This window comes from Athene cunicularia (assembly GCF_003259725.1).
Source record: "Athene cunicularia isolate RWA chromosome 11 unlocalized genomic scaffold, athCun1 chr11_part2, whole genome shotgun sequence".
Lineage (NCBI taxonomy): Eukaryota > Metazoa > Chordata > Aves > Strigiformes > Strigidae > Athene > Athene cunicularia.
In genome coordinates this window covers 995545-1012474 of record NW_020799114.1, presented here as the reverse complement: position 1 = coordinate 1012474, position 16930 = coordinate 995545, and positions in this window count along the sequence as shown.

Below are 16930 nucleotides of genomic sequence, written 5' to 3'. Positions count from 1 at the left end.
AGCCGCGCCCGGCCCCAGCCAGCGCGCCCCTTTCCGCCTGCTCGCCGAATGGCCTGCCGGAGCCTTTTGCCGCGTAATCCTCCCAGGGCGGGGGGTTCCAGGGGCTGCCCAGCCCTCCCGGCTCCCTCTGCCGCTCTTGTGGAACACGAGCGCGGCATTCGCCTTTTCCGAGTTCTCAGGAACGTCCCCTAATCACCATGACCTTTCAGAAAGCGGGAGCGCGGCCTCACAATGATGTAATCCTAGCACTAGTCTGCAGGTCTAATACGCAGTCGTGCTCTCTCCTCGATAGAGAGTGCAAGCACTGACAGCGTATGCGGGGTGGTAGCCCGACCGTGGCTGCGGGCTCTGCAGTAACTCCTGTGTCTGTGCAACTCCGGGAGTTGCTGCAGCTGGGCTGGAAGAAGCTCCATCACCCTGCTTCTTGTTCCAGAGCTTTGGGTAATCTCAGCACTCCCAGCACTGCAGTGGTAAAAGTCTATGCAAATAGGCGGGAATCTTCACTGCTGTCAATGTTTGTTTTCTTCTGAAAGGACTCTGTAGGTAAAGCCAACATCCTCCAGATTCTCTTAGTTTCCTCCTCTAAAACACTGCTTTCCTTGACAAAAAGGAGAAACAGACTCCAAATTAAGCAGAGTACTCAAGTTAGTCATCGTAGGAGAATTTTTGTGCCTCAAAAGTAACACCTGGTAGACAATGAAGCTTCTTTTGTGCTTGTAGCAAGAAAATAGAACCTGGGTTGTTATTCCTGAATCTACTATAGAGTTACTATTAACGTGAAAAGTATTAGCAAAATTCTTGAGGATAGTCTCACTGTTTTTAAAGCATTATGATATCCCTTATTTTCTACACTTTCCTCACATTTATGCGGTTTTGGCCTGTTTCTCAGGTCTGACGAAATGGCGGTATTCTGGGTGAAATCTAAAGTTTTGTGTTGCTGTTTGGCATCTTTTAACACCGCAGATTTCAGCCAAAGCAGTTCATTTACAAACTCCGTGAGAATAAGAGACCTCTTGTGGATTTTTTTAGAAGTTACATCCTTCAGTGTTGGTGCTGTTAAAAAAAAAAGTCTGGTGGACTTTTTAGAGGTTTTTTCCCAGCAGAGGGAGACATCTGACCGTGAAATTCAAATAAAGCCCGTATTATTCTTGTAGCTTGTTTTATCAATATACATATAAAACTCAATGTTCAAATTAACTAGTTCAATAAGTAATTTAGCTCATTGATTTTTGGACATATCCTAAGTGCCATTACAAGCTACGGATATTTTAAATGCCATTACCTAATAGAAGGAATGTTTTAAGCACCTTTTATTGATTTTATTACTGCTTTATTTTGCTGTCTTGGTTTAAAATCATTTTAACCACTCTGTAATCAAGAAGAAATATATCGTTGGTGAAATACAGTCAATTTCCTAAAAACCTTTGACATCGTTAAATAAGGAATTACAGTTGTTAAATCATGTCAGGCAATAACCGAGGGACAGAAAAGATATAAAATTTGGAGCAGTGGGCCAGCATACCAGTAAGCTGTTTTGACCTTTGGCATTCAGACTCTGTATGTGACAATCACACTTCAATTCTGTTCTTGGTTCTTGCATCAGTCAGAAGAGATTTAAAATCTCAGCGTGCCAGGAAGGTTGTGGAAGGATAACGGAGTATGATCTAGAGACAATTAAGGGGCATTTTAATGACCTGCTGTGACTTTTTGTTAAAATTACTCTCTAACTTAACACATTTGAAGTTTCATTTGCTGGATTGTATTGCTAGTAGTTTAGTGTATTGATGTTATACACAAAAGGAGTAAATTGAGTCTGCTCATAGGGATTTCAGTTACTTCCCTTCCCAGCTCTTTTGACTTGAGAAGATTATCAGTATTATTGAGCTAATCAGCTGGTAGATGTAGACTGGGAATACAGGCAATATGTTGCTTAATCAAAGAATTGAAAAGTAAGTAATGAATGTTGGTGCTCAATAAAAAACAGCTAATGAGTTGATTGCATCGATGCTTGATGTAATTTAACTGTAGAGTGGCAAACATCAATACTTGTGTATGATTTTACTCATGACTGCTGAGCTGAAACTCAAAGTTTAGAGAGGTTCTGCAGTATGTGAGCACCTGGCAACTGACCTGAAGTGGGGAGGGAGGGAGCTGCATTTTTTTCTGTAAATGAAACAGTGATTCCATTGTTAATCGTTGGGCTTTTATTATAACCCCCACAACCCAAACAGAAAAACACCCCACACCCCCCCCCAAAACTTACACATAACTGTTTTCAGAGGTTTAAGAATAAATATTAGAGGTTTAAGAATAAATATTAAAAATAAGAATAAATCATCATAAAGTAGTTTAAAGATCAAATTAATGATTATAAATGTTAAAGCAACCTCTAGTCTTCCTTTAAGAATGACCCTGATAACCTCAAGGAGGAAGTCAGCAGCAAAGAAACATTATGCTGTCTGGGGAGGTGAATGTCTGGTATGCTGGAACTAGCTGTCCCCTTCAGGCACTGTCAGTTATGATTGCATTGTGAAAGAAAGTTCTTTTGCAGAAAGTGAACACTGTCTTGAATGGTGCCACCTGTAATTTCATTCTGAATTCACTTTTTGTCATTATTCTCTTCCTTTTGATTTGTTAGGTGTTGTAAACTCTCCTCAAGTGCAAGGTTATACTTGTGGCACAGGACATCTCTGTAGGCTTTCCTAAACCACGATCTGCCACTGTCAGCTCCTGTGAAGCAGCAGAAAGGAAACTGTTGGCACCCATATTCTGAGTGGTTTCTACATCTTTGTCATGTTCTGACTTCTTTTCCAGTCTTGGGGTTCACAGTTCTACTTCAGAAATCTCACTTCCTTCAGGAATTAGTATTTGTCTTTGAACTGTGAAGTAAAGATATGCTTCAGATATTTGGGGTTTATTTCTGTGAAAGGTCCTGTGTCATGTTTGGGTCCAGATCCGTATGAGATGGGTGACACATTCTCTGGGCAGCCATCAAGTGTGGCTTTACAGAGTTTCTGCTTGCCAGCTGTTTTCTAATTTTACTAATGCTGGCCTACAAAATCAAGTAACACAGCTGAGGGATGCTTTTAGTGGCCTTATCTTTTGCCTTCTTCTTTCAATCTGCCAGTATTGGGGGTGGGGGGCAGTGATGGAAATTTTTAGTAGGGGAAAAAACAAATGGAGGTGATTCTGTTGGTAGAATTGCAGAAGGATCTGATCATCTACAGACCGGGGAAGGCATACATACATCAATTGGTATTTCTAGGTGTCCTTTGCAATGATGAGTGTTAGAAACGTAACCGTGCTTTAGCTAAAAATACCAGCAGGGCACAGTAACACCTTCAGCTCCTCCAGTGTGTGGCTCTTGAGGGGTGTTTTTCCATCTTGTCTGAGGAGGAGCTGCGTTTGCTGCTCAGTAGCCTCTCCTGGGAAGAAAGGTTTGATGATCCATGTCACTGGGTCTCTCCCAGATAAAGAGGGTCCCATGTGTACCCAGAGGGCCAAGTGGGTGAAGGAAGATTGCCTAAGCAAGCAGATGGTGGGCTGTGGGCAGGGCAGGCTGGGGGTGTAGGGAGGAGGGTAAATCACGCAGAAGGCAGTAACACTTCAGTCCCATTTGTGTCTTCTGTGTCGCTTTACAGTGTCTGCTAGTGATAAGTGGCATCCTTGGGACTTTGGCTACAAAAGATCCATGCAGCTGGAAATATTGATGCCTAATACTTTGAATCCTAATCCTAAATGACATTTATTAATGTGCTCCTTTAATACTGGTTGTCTTTGTTTTTAGAGAAAAAGCCTACTTTATTTTTCCTAGATTGGGGTGGGGAGAATTGAACAGTTAAAGAAACAATGTCCTCTGACACATATTTTTCATTGAGATGCCATCTAAAATGTGTTTTAAAACCAGTCAAGAGAAGCTAGGCTTTCTTTAGACCTGTTGATGCTTTATCACATAATACCTTTGTGCTACCAGTTTGAACAGGAACTATACTTTATTTCCCTATAAATACGTTTAGCTTTGTCCACATAACTGTAGTTTCCTGTTAAGATTTCCTTGGCCAGGGTGTGCCATAAACTCTTTTAGAACGAATGATGCTGCCTGGAATTGAACAAGGATAATGCAAGCCGTGGAAGCAAAACAGAAAGCCACCACAACATTAATTCTAATATGTTTTGGGTAAAGTGTAATTCAGGGAAATGCTGACAGTGTATACTCAATGCATGATGCCATGAAGAGTGTCCTTATCCAAAGTGCAGTTTGCTTCTGAACACCTTCAAATAACATTTTTTTTCCAAATGTCTGTTTTGTAATGTAATCTCTACAGCAAACTTTTACATCTATAACTGTAAATTGATCTGTTCACTTTATGATATGACCTTTAAATATTTGCGTTGTAGTAATTTGTTTCTTTGTTTCTCTATAGAGTACTGTTGCTTGAGCAAAAGGTACATATCTAAGTAGAACTCATGCTACATATCATAATTTGGCCATCTGTGAATATTGCTGTAGTTTCTGCCAGTGGATTTAAAGACTTTTGCCCATAGCTGTGCGTTAGCTGGTGATTTGGATAATCCTATCCTCCTTACAAGAGTATCACAGTGGAATTTCGACTGATAACTTCTGGATGTAGAATCATCACTTTCTTTAGGTAAAATGGTTTGTAGAAGTATTGTCAATGTCAAATGTGAAATGATGGAAAAATCTTTCCTGTTTTCTATTGTGTACTTCTGATTTTGTTGCACTGTCCAGACATCACAGGGTATAGAAATGCTTGAAAGATATATATTTTTTTTTTTTAATAACCACCGACTCTAATTTTTATATTTCAGTAGAGTGATTTGCTTATTTTATCCTGGTACCCTTGCTACAAAATTTATTTTTGAAAACAGTGGAAACAAACAGTTAAAAAAAGAAAGCACAACAGGTTCTAGTCATACTCATTTTTCCACACCTTGAGGACTAGCAAATTCTTTAATATGAGATTTTATTTGTACAAAGCAAAACTTCAAAACCACTCAAAAGCTTTCTTATTAACTGCTGTCAGTCCTTTGATTTACAAGGGCAATAAAGATCTAGAGGGGGCACATTTATCATGGAGTTCAGCACACCAGGAGCCATTTTCTCAAGCGGTAAAGCCAAGTGATAAAATGAGTTCTTTTGTTCTATAACCAAGACACATTCCCTATTTTTAAAAATGTGTGTTGGACTTCTTGGCTTGTAGTTTGGCTGTGTTCCTGTAGTACATTTATAAATAATGAAAAATTGCTAACATGCAGATGCTGATGATGCATCTGGAAAAACAGACTGTCTGAAAGAAAGAAACTTACTTCCAACTTTGGTTTATTTGCTAACTTTCAGTCCTAATTCTTGTATGATTTTATTTTTTTTTTTTAAACTAGAGGTGTGGTTGGTTGAGGTTTGTTGTTGTTGTTTGATTTGGTGTGGTGTTTTTTGGTTTTGTTTTTTTTTTATTAAGTGATCATATACCTCTCTGCAAAGCTGAAAGAATTTTGGTCAGGAAGTAGTACAAATACTCTATTTAAAATAAAGAGCTATGTTCATAGGGTGTAGTGCTGTTTTGCAAGAATTAGTTGCTTCATCTGTTTCTAAACTTGCATTTGAATGACTTTTTGAATGCTGTTCTTGAATGTTAGCGAATAGCAAAGTTTAACTTCTTATCTAGTCCAAAATATTGATGGCCTGTGTGGGCACTTCACTAACAGACATAGCCGTGTGGGAGAAACTGATTGCAAGAGTAAGTATCTGTGCATGTGAGCAAGAGGCTCGGAATCTGACCATAAATTGAGTATTTAAAAAACCGTGAATCTGTTTTTTCCGGATAAAAATGCTGCCACCTACAGTCTGTTCCCGGGAAGGAGACACATTGCTGCTTTCACCACTCAGCTGCTGGAAGTTCTCTGAAGTCCGGGTATGCCCAGCTGTCCAGTGTTGCTGCACAGGCACCTTCGAAATAGGAGAACAGACTTGCAAAAAGTACTTTCTAATATATTTTTGAATATAATAATCCTTAATTGTAAATGCAAAACTGTGTGAAGTTGCTCTTGATGATTTGGCTTCAGCTGGGCTGCTGTCTCAGCATCTGGAAGAGGGAGTCTGAAAAAGGTCAGAGGCATTAAACCTTGTTCATATTTAAATCAGCACCACGCCATGGTGCCCCTGTAACTACAGCCGTGCTGCCCCAGTCCCCATTTGTCCCCAGGTTATGCAAATGGTGATGGATGGGCTTGGGAGGCACTCTGGACAATAGCTGCTTCTTTGGGTTTATTCTTGGTTTCTTTTATAGACAGACCTTTCAGAGAAGCCGTGCTGTAAGCAGATTGCACTTGTAGCAGAGTTATCGCATAGCTGTTGAATGTGGTGTTTTATGAACAAAAACACTGAATAAAGGGACTAAAGGTATATCTGCTATGCTTTCTTTGACCGTGGTCAGCAGCAGGTTTGTAGATAAGTGTTAGAACAGGGCAAACATACAGTGGTATTGTCAGAGTAAGAAATGTGGAACAACACAGATCTTGCCAAACCTGTTTATTGATCTTAGGTAAACACTCTTCAGCTGTGCAAGGCGTGTGTTGGACAACTTTTCATTCACTGTATTCTACCTTAAATAGTTTTGAAGTAGGACTTGTACTATTATCACCCTAGTTCATATGCCCGTGAAAGCATAGTACTGAGAAATTTTTGAAAATGTCTCTTGGTGGCTGGTTTGTAGTAGTCAACTTATCCATAAAGAAGCAGCTGTACAACAGCTGGAAGACCGGCCGTTATTGCTGTACTAGCTTACGGAAAACTAAAGCGTCTGTTGACCTACTGTGGCAGTCATCTGCAGCATCGGGATTTTGCAGATCTCTGCTGTAATTTTATGTTGGCACTTGAAATTTAGCAAGAAAAGACATAGTCTAGGAGGCTCACCTTTCTGTATAGTGTATGTTACTTCTGATACTTACATTGGAAAACCTCTAGTCTCTCATATTTAAGGTCAGAAATTATAAATGTGTTGGATTTTGTTTGGTTTGGGTTTTTTTTTTTTGTTTTGTTTTTTTTCTTTCTCAAGCCTGGGGCCTCTATAGTGTAGGGTCTTGAAAGATCCTGAAGTTTTGAGGGGGGGGAAAAAAAAAACTGAAATACTTTATTTTATGAAGCAGTTTTGGGGTCAGTTTTTCTAAAATGAATGCTTTTATGTTGGATAGTTTAAAGACCATCTGTTAACTGAAACCAACCATAAGTGAAGTTGCAGTTATGTTTCCTATTAGTCTTGTATCTTTCCTATTAGTCATGTATGAAAGGATACAGAGACATCCAACAGAACTCAAAACAAAAATTGAAAAAGCAGATGTTGAAACTGTTGGCTTGTTGCTTTTCTTTTACAGGAGCAAGTAATTATTAATGGATCACAAAAATACTATAGGACTAGTTTTGTAAACTGTTACCTAGAATCACAGCTAAAGATTTATTTCTGATTATTGTATATTGCAGTTGAAAATTGGAGCATTTCACTTGGAGATGCTGAAGAGGGTTTTAAAAAATAGATCATGAATGTTATGTCTGGAAGCATACAATGAAAGATAAAATACAAAATTTTAAATAGTTATGCACTTCTAGTCTCTCTGGGCTCATTTATTATGTTGTCATGGTGAGCAAGGAATAAAAAATAAAATAAAAGGCTGTTCCTTGGGTAGTTGTGACTTATTGGTAGTTATCTTTTACAAGAGTTCCATGCTGACTTAAGTAAAGATCTCTGAGAAAAAAAACAAACTTTATTTTTCAAATAAATTCAGCTAAGAGCTCACAGCCTTCCATGACACCACACTGAATTATTATTAGTGTACACTGCTGTGAGAATAACACTCACTGCTGTTTAACAACAATGTCTTTCCATGGAATTTCAGAAAGTCAGTAGGAAAATGAAAGGCTGAATTGAGTGCTGGAGCAGAATTAAACTAGTTCATCCTGAAGCCAGGATACTTTCATCATTACTTCTCTAAGGAAGAAAAAGAAGAATTAACATTTACTGTATATGTCCATATGATTTGGTTGAAAAATACTTAATGGCTTGTGTATGTTAAGCAGGAGTCCTCTCTTGCCTAAATAAAATCTCCTTAATTATATTTCTTTCAGAGTTTCTCTGTTTTCCATTCTTAACATGCAGTCAAGTATCTGGAATGAATGCAGTTTTGTCTTTGTAAAGCTTTGTTTGTCATGGAGAGGAGAGGTTAAGGGTTTTTTGCTTACTTCTATTGTGATGGAAGATAATGTGTTGCACTTGGTAAATGATGGGATTAAAATAGCTGGGAATTAACAGCTGTGTCTAGGCTGTTCTGTAACTGTTCAAACGGACTGTCCCAGCAAGGTTCCCTGACTGAAATGCCCCTGAGCAGGCTCTTGGATGCTTCCGTGTTCCCTTGTCTTCAGGTTCAGAGGGTGTCTGAGCTGATGGGTACTGAGCCTGTCCCACAGGAGCCTCCTACCGCTGGAGGCAGCTTGTGCGATTGGCTGCACTCAGGGCAGCAGAACGGGACAGGCTACTCGGCATCTCTAAGGAGATGCCACTAAGGTTTGTGTGTCCAGCTGGGGAGCTGAGGTGTTTCCTTGGGACACTGCGTTTAGGGAATAGGACAAAGGTCTGTCAAGTGTCACAATAATCATTGCAGGGGCACAGAATTACTGTTGTGAAGAGTTAATCACTTTGTTGCCCTCATGGGCACAGCTATGGGCAAAAGCCCCAAGCGCTTACTCTACCAATTCTTGGAGAAAATCTTTCAGAAAGCCCAGTTCTGAGAAGCCTCAGTCTCTAGTCCTGTGGAGGTTACACAAGCCACGTTACAAACTTGGTGGTAGAGGGCACTAGACTTAGGCTCCTAGAGCAAGGAGATAGCAGTTGATAGAAAATGGGCACCGATGGGGAGACTTTCTGGTCTGGATACCCAAATAGTTACCCAGATTTAGCCCAGTTCTGTGCTAAGTCAACAGCTTTTTGCCCTAAACATAATACACAATCCTACCAAAGACTTCCTTTATTCTGTCTTGGGTATCTTAAAATCCAGTTTAAGGCACTTGGGCACCTGATCTCAGTGGAAGACACTCCCTCCTACAAGGAAAATCTTACAGAAGCACCACAATAGCTGAAGCATCCCTGCAGTGCTATCAGCCTCCGTGCTCCAGCTGGTGTGGTCATCTCCAAGTACCTTGTCTGTCACAGGGCTGGACTTGTGGAGAAGTCGAAGACCTGTGCTAGCTCAATAGCAGAAGTCTTCTCTCAGTCAGTGGTCTGTGCTGGTTGTAGGGAGAAACTCAGTTCAGTTGTCCCCAAGGTCCTTGAATGTTTAAAGACAAAAGGAATGTAACCTGCCTGGATTCCTCTGAATTCTTGTGACACCCAGGCCAAGATTGTATGAACTAGGCAGTAAATTAGCCTCGAGGGGGCTGTACATGATAAAATTGGTGTAGCTGATGTTTCTGTCTTGTTCTGCTGCTGCTTCATTGTACAGTTTAGACAAAAACACCTTTTCATTCTGTTCCAGCAGGCTCATTTAGAAAATGGGAAATTAGTTGTACAGGTGTTGAGTCTTGAAATTCTTGTAGTAGACATATTTTCACAGAATCATCTAGGTTGGAAAGGACCCTGGAGATCATCTAGTCCAACCGTTCGCCTAGCACAGTTCCCACCTACAGCATATCCTTAAGCTCTAAATCGACCCTACTCTTGAACACCCCCAGGGATGGGGACTCCACCACCTCCCTGGGCAAAACAATTTTAGAAACGTTGGTAGTAGTGATGTAGTTGATCCTTGTTTAAAGAGTGTTGAAATGATGTCACTGGACTGAAGAAGCACAGATTTGCTTTAAATGGCTCCCTTTTGTGGAAGCAGCTGGCCCTGTGAAAGATGCTGGGACCATCAGAGGAGAGGAATTGTGTTTCATGCTTTGCCACTGATGTGGTTACTCCTCCTTCTCCACATACACCAGTGTTTCTAATGGGGTACTTTACCACCTCTATTAGTCCCAGTACCCGAATTGTTACAACTTGAGAATAATGCAAAAACACATCTCCTTTCAGCAGACAAAAGTGGGTTTACACCATTTCTCTATAACACTGCTATGGAAAAATATGGAAAAAAAATAAAATAAACCTCCTATAGCAACTATTTTCTTTCAGAGAAACACATATTTCAGGATAGCACTTAGAAAGACTTTATTGGTACTGCATTTCAATCTTTCAAAACTGTTTCCATAACTAACAGGAACTTAAAATGTGTTTACTTTATGTCAAGGCTTTAAAATTAGGCAATTACACATCCTGTATAGCCTAGGTCTGCATTTATAGACCAAATTTACTGTTGTTCTCAGTGCTCTGCTGTGTTAATTATGTTGTAATGGAACATCCACAATAGGGGTGTCACGTTCGTTTTCCATGCCTTCCCTAGCAAGGTGAATTTCTCCCGCAGCTGCAAGTGGCACTGTAGAGCCCGGCTTGTGCTCAGGCCCTGCTGCCTGGTGCCGAGGGGCACTGTGTGCCTTGGCAGGGTCCTGCCTGGCATCTCCCCCTCGCTCCCTGGGCAGCCTGGTGTCTGCTCCTGCCTTCTCCCCTGGGATGCTCCTCTCAACTGTTGCCCACACCTGCATCTCTTCTCCACAAATTTGACTGTGTCTGCCAGACTTGACCAGTGTGGAGGCCAACCTAACCCAGGGTTTGGGAGAGAGATCCTTCTCCCTTTTGGTTGCTCATCCCTGTCTTTCCGTGTCGTTCCCGTTGCTGGAAAGCTTGCCTCTCTGGGCAGACATCACGGACTGAGTCAGTTATTGAAATGCATGAGTGTTACTGAAAATGTGCCTGTCCCCCTTCTCCCCGTCTCAAATACCCTCGTTTACTGCTAACAGCAGCAATTCATCTCAGATGCAGTGAATACTGTTTTCAGATATTTAAGAACTTCTGTGCCATCTTATCTGTGTCAGGCTGTAGACAACTGTATAATTTAATATCCTTTGCCATGTTTCTCAGGTAGATTAAACGCTAATATACGAATATAGATATATTAGTTAGTAAGCCGGTAGGTTAATGTAACTAAAGATTGGCTTTTTTGCTTGAGTCTGGCCAAATACTGGTTAAAACTATTATAATCATGAAGAAAATGAGGTAATCATCTCTTGATTTTTATTTTTTTTAATCCTTAATTATCATTATAACATCTTTTAACAGTGGATCTTGTTTGTACAGATATGCAAAAAATTCAAACCAGATGGCATCTGAAGAATTTATTTATGCTTAATGTTTCTGGTATTGCCCTGCTGTTGTCGTGAAGGGTGCTGACTGTGTGTTGGGAACAATTAGGTGTGGGGACCTCTGCTTTCTGAAGGTGCATCTAACTGCTTCTATGGCTGGGAGGCTTTAGGTTTTTAATAGCTGATAATATTTAAATAGTTCCAAGTGCCAAGTCTTTAATAAGACTTACATGGTAATTTTAGGAGAGATGGATGTTTCAATCTCAGAAATTCCACACCTCTTTGGAATCAAAATAGAAAGAATAGAGAATACAAACCACACTTTTGTCCTGCTTTGAAAATCTGTTGTCACTTTTTTTTTTTTGTTGTTTCCTTGTTTTCATGAGTGTATTGAGGTAGGAGGAGAGCAGGGCGTGTATGTATACATGTGTGCAAATATTAGAGATGGGAAGAGTGAAGAGTTCTGCAGAGTGGGATTCTGGAATCAAAGGGCCAGGGTAATTTAAATTCAGTGAGGGGAAACACTGTACAAAGTGAAATGTAATTGTTGAATGGTGAAGTCTTACTTTTATAACTGGTAAGCTGATTGTTTTTTGGCTTTTTTTTTTTTTTTTTTTTCTTTACTGGGGTTGCATCGTGGAGGCAATCACCCAGATGCTGTTTTCATATTAAGCGTTATATGCTGTGTTAGTTGATGTAAAAATGCATAAGGTTTTACTAAAGATTACTTTCTCAGCTTATGGAAAAATGTCATTTTATCTCATCCAGTCTCAGATTGTGGTGATAGCCCTTTTAATTTCCCTTTGTTCGTATTGGATTCTAGAAAAGGTTAATTAGTTATCCACTGAGCTTGATGGAAGAAGATTTTTTTTTTTAGAATATAATATTAAGAAATGTTCTATTGGGGTATGAAGGTAACACCACAAGGGGGTACTATAATTTTATCAAATTTGCCTTGGTAAGTTGTTTTATTAAGGTAAAGTGATTACAGCCTGCAGAGTTAATTTTAATATGGTAATACACCACAGCAAGTTGGAAACTTAAATAAAATGATACAATTAATTTAAATTTATAGAAGGTAGAGAAGCTTAGTAAGGTCATCTGTATGTTATATTAAGATTGCATATAGGCTTACCAGATTTAAAAGTCAGTTTCTTAGCAGCAAGCTTTAGGAGATTTCTGTGTGTACTTTATTGACCTTTGCATGAGGAAGTTAGCACAGTTCTGTGAAAACTACATTCTGTGAAAAGTTCATTTTCATGTGAGAAAATAACCCTTTGCACAGAAAGCTAATGTTAGAGATGTATGCATTTTAATGGTTTTAACACCTGTATGAAGGTGGACATTTGTTAGGACTTTTTTTTTTTTTTTTTATTTTTTTTTAATAAATACAATGCAGAAATGCATCCTCTGGTATCCTCCTTTCAGTGAAGCAATTACTCTCGATTAAACTTTTTTGATAAAAATACATTAATATGACTTGCTGTTGGGCACATGGATGCAGGGATTGTGTTGCTCAGTTTTGAGGAGGAGTGGATATTGCTCATTTTGTTTTTGAAGGGAAGAACGTCAGCACTTGTAAAATATCTGGGCTTTTGAACTTTTATGTCACTGCTGTGTTCAGATAATGCCTTCCTGAGCTCTAGAAGAATAGGGTAGAAATGAATTTACCAGAAACAGGCTTTTTGAAAACCTTGCTTTTATATTTGGCCAGGGAAACTAGAAGTATAAAAACTAAAGTGCAATAAAGAATGAGGAAACTAAACAAGAGTACGGTGAAGCAGGAGTTATGGGAGTCTAGTTCTAACGTTTTGTTTTGTACGCAGACTATTGCTGTTCGACTGTTTTATCTATCTAGAGGAGAATTTATCTGAGCAGCGTAACTGCTCCTGGTGAAGAGAAGCCATGGTTTCAGGCTAGGGAGAAACTCAGAAGCAGCAGCAGCACCAGTAATACAGAACGACTGGTGGGAGGTAGGTGGGTGTTAAATCCCAAGGGCTGCCATGGGGGGAGCGTGTAGAACAGTGGTCCCTGCTGTTTTGGAGGTTTTGATGAGGTGCACAGAGAGCCAAGCTAGAAAACAGGAAAGAAATAATGTCAGTAGAATACATGAGAAAAATACTTTCTCATAATTTCTACAGAAGATAACTAATTTGTCATTCCTGTGATCCTGTTGAGTGAGTTTTACTTTCATTAGTAGTTCCTGAGATCACACTTCCCCCCAGGATGTGGGAAACCAGGTTGCACATCAGCAAACCAGTAGAAAGGCTACTTTGCCAGAGATAATAATTGGGAAAGATGTAACAAACTGGGATTTTCCAAATGCTTTTAAAGATGTTTTCAGTGGCCATTTGCAGTCTGATACTAAAATTTACATGCACTGTCTGTGTATAATGAAGGGTTCGCTGACCCAACAGGGTCAGTGTTACTGACCTGCTATTCATGCAAGGAGGCGAATGTATGAAACCCACAGCCAAACAAGGATTGATCCAGGTTACTGGTAAAACCTGCCAGATTTATTTTTTCTGAAATCCATGTCTTTTACAAACCTTGGATAAATGAGGATTATAGTGGCAGTGTCCTTACCAGTGGATTCTCCCCTTTATCTATTTTGTAAACCAAGCAAATCACCATTGCCTGTGCAATTTATCGAGTGCTTCCTGATGCTGAATTTTCTTCCCTGTGTGAGGAAATAAACAGATAATACTCAGTGTGGTTTTTTGGCACAGTGCATGGAATCTGACATTTTGGAAGGTCACAATGAGTCAGCTTCGGCAGAAAACAGGTCCTGGTTCAGTGTGATCCCTGTTCATAATGGTTTCTGGAGTTTTGGCTTTCTCCTAAGAACTGCACAGCCATGGAAAAGGAGCAGGGGACAATTTTGCCTCCAGTGGCAATGAAATGCTGTTCATTCTTGTCATGGCTTTCTGTGGTTGTTCCTTGTCTTTGTGTTGAAGCCCAAGGAGCTTCATCAGAACTTCATTAATGATGCAAGGTAGCCTGTCTTAGTGCTCCTCATCTTCCACAACCAGAACAGGAGGCTGGATTTAAGGATATATGAATAACAATAAAAAGGTATAATTTCACTGGGTATGAGTTTTGTCCCATTTAGGGAGACTGCAGACAAACTATGGCAAAATTGGGAGTTCTAATCATAAGAATTTTTATTTACAGAAACCTTGAATGTAACTTTTTTCCAAGAAAAAACCCAAATGAATGCATTCTAGGTTTGTATAACAAATTATTGGTATTAAATTATCAAATTATATGCACAATTAAATCTTTATTAAACAAGAAATAATGTACGCAATATTATGATAATCTCCTAAAGTATAACAAGTTTTTAACTTTAACAGCACCATGCACTGTGCCTCTGCTTCTCAGGGGACTAATTTTAAAAGTAAGGCATTCAGCAATTGAAAAGAAAATTATAAAATTAGTCACTTGAGTAATTTAAACATGCAAATAAGTATCCCAACTGTGTTGATACCAGATTTAGCTGAATTTACTAGGGCTAGCTTAGACTTTATCATCCTAATTATTCCAGCTTTGTGTCAGGCTTAGGAAAGCAGCAAGACAGAATTATCTGTTACAGAAGTTTCTTGTGGTACTGTACTGTGTGCTCACTAATGCCCTCACTGGCAAAAACTTATTCCAAGGTTTTTTCCTCCTAATTAGCAGAACAAAGGCAATCAGCACAGTTCTATCATTGCTTCTCATAAGAACACCAGAGATTTGAAAACACTTTGATTTTACTTGCCAGGCTGAGTGAAGTATGACACATGTATATTCGGATGTAAAATGATAGAGCAGAACTGATTCAGTTCCAGGTGTTGGAGCCTCTTACGGCTGTATGTTACCTGTAAGGGTGATCTGCCAGGTTGGGCTCATACAAGGTGCTGACTGGAAACATGTCTCCGCGCACAGTGCGGGGTTCGTAATCGTTACTCTTCACTGCTATCCTATTGGTATGCAAACACCCTACTGAGCCATCGGGACCCTGCTGCTCTTGGGGTATAAAACAGTCGTTCCCCAGAAGAGCTTACACTCCACGATGGAAGGAGATGGTGAACAGAGAGGAGGGGGTGCTGAGAGGGCCGTGAGCCATGGCTGCGTACGCCTTGCCTGTCCACTGTGGATTTATTGTAAGCGTTATGCCAGAGGAGGGTTCAGTCTGAGAGGCACATCTGATATTTGTGATGCTTCTGTGCAACAACTGTATTGTAGGAGAAGGTGAAAATATCCTACCTCAAAATGCATTGACAAACATCTTTGGTGGAGATAACGATTTCAACAGTGAAGGAAAAATAAAAGCAAGGCCCTTTATAAACTTGTAGCTCTTTAAGTGATGAAGTACCTTAAAAATAAACATGCGTAGTTTTGGTTTGTGTGAAAAGCATAAGCGATAGGTAGAACTGCAAAGATGGGTTTGTCACATTAAAAAAAATAAGTCTTAAGGCAACTTTTTAAATGGGTAAAATTTGAGCAAGATTGCATTTATCAAGGCTGTGGGGAAGGTTGTAGGAGTTACGATGTTATGTGATAAAGGCTTGATCAAGACATTTAGTTGGGTGGAATGGTAAAGCCACATCCTCATAATGCAAGGCAAGAAGAATGTGAAGTTAGATGTGATGGAAGAAATAGAAAGATGAGACTTGGGTAATGGCCAAGTTTTACGTCTGAACATGGTGATGACTGTGAAGATGAGTCAGGAGAAACAAGGAATGTCTGAAGGCAAAAATTGAAAGGTATGCTTTGGTAAAACTCTCTTTGTTTATCCTTGTAGCTTGACATATACACGAAAGAGAGAAACTGTTATCTTGGTTTGGACTGGGGAGACAAAGCAGGGGCAAAGAGGTAGAAGAAGGGTGTTGGTCTGAACGTAACAGTTAAAATCATCCTTGAGAGTGAATTTGCTTAAGGAGAAAGAATATGGCTGAACCCTTACAGCCTTCTTGGGTGTTGGCAGGTTCTCAGCTGTGCCAAGGTCCAGACTCCCGGTGCCCCGGGCAGTGTCGCTGGCGCAGCTGCAGCTCTGCGAGTCTCTGCGTAGGACTGTCCCAGTGCAGGTGCAGCTGGCCGATCTCTGGCTTCCCATTGCCATCTGGGGACAGGTTTGTTTGTCGTGCCTTTCCCAAGGAGACTTTCATGGTGGAGAAAACAGAATGGGGTTTGCCTCCTTTCTGTTGCCTGAGTGGCATCAATTAAGCAGAGTAGGGCAGTGAATCATCCTTGTAGACTGCTCTGTTCAGTCGTCTGTTCTAGGTTTGCTGTGATAATCGAGACTTTGGCAATACTCTGCCTTTCGTTGTTATGTTTAAATAATGATTTTTTTTTTTTTTTCTCAGAACCATCTCCTTTTGTGGTGTTTGCTTTGACATTAAAACATATCTGACTACCATGAAAATATATTTTAGAAATCTTATCTACAAGAAACTAGTTAAACCTTGTGAGAGGAATGATGATGAAAATAAACGCGTGACCCAATTGCATGTGCAGGGCTGTTTTCAGGCCAGTATTAATCATAAAAGAATGTTAATACAAAACATTAAGATAAGAAATCAGAGACCAGTCTCCACCTACATGAAGTCCAGGAGCTCCCTGCTGAGCTTTGCTCGACCAGCAAGTATAGAAGTTATGTTATTAAATTGATTTAGACCTTATTATTGGCATTTGGACGAGCATTCAGAG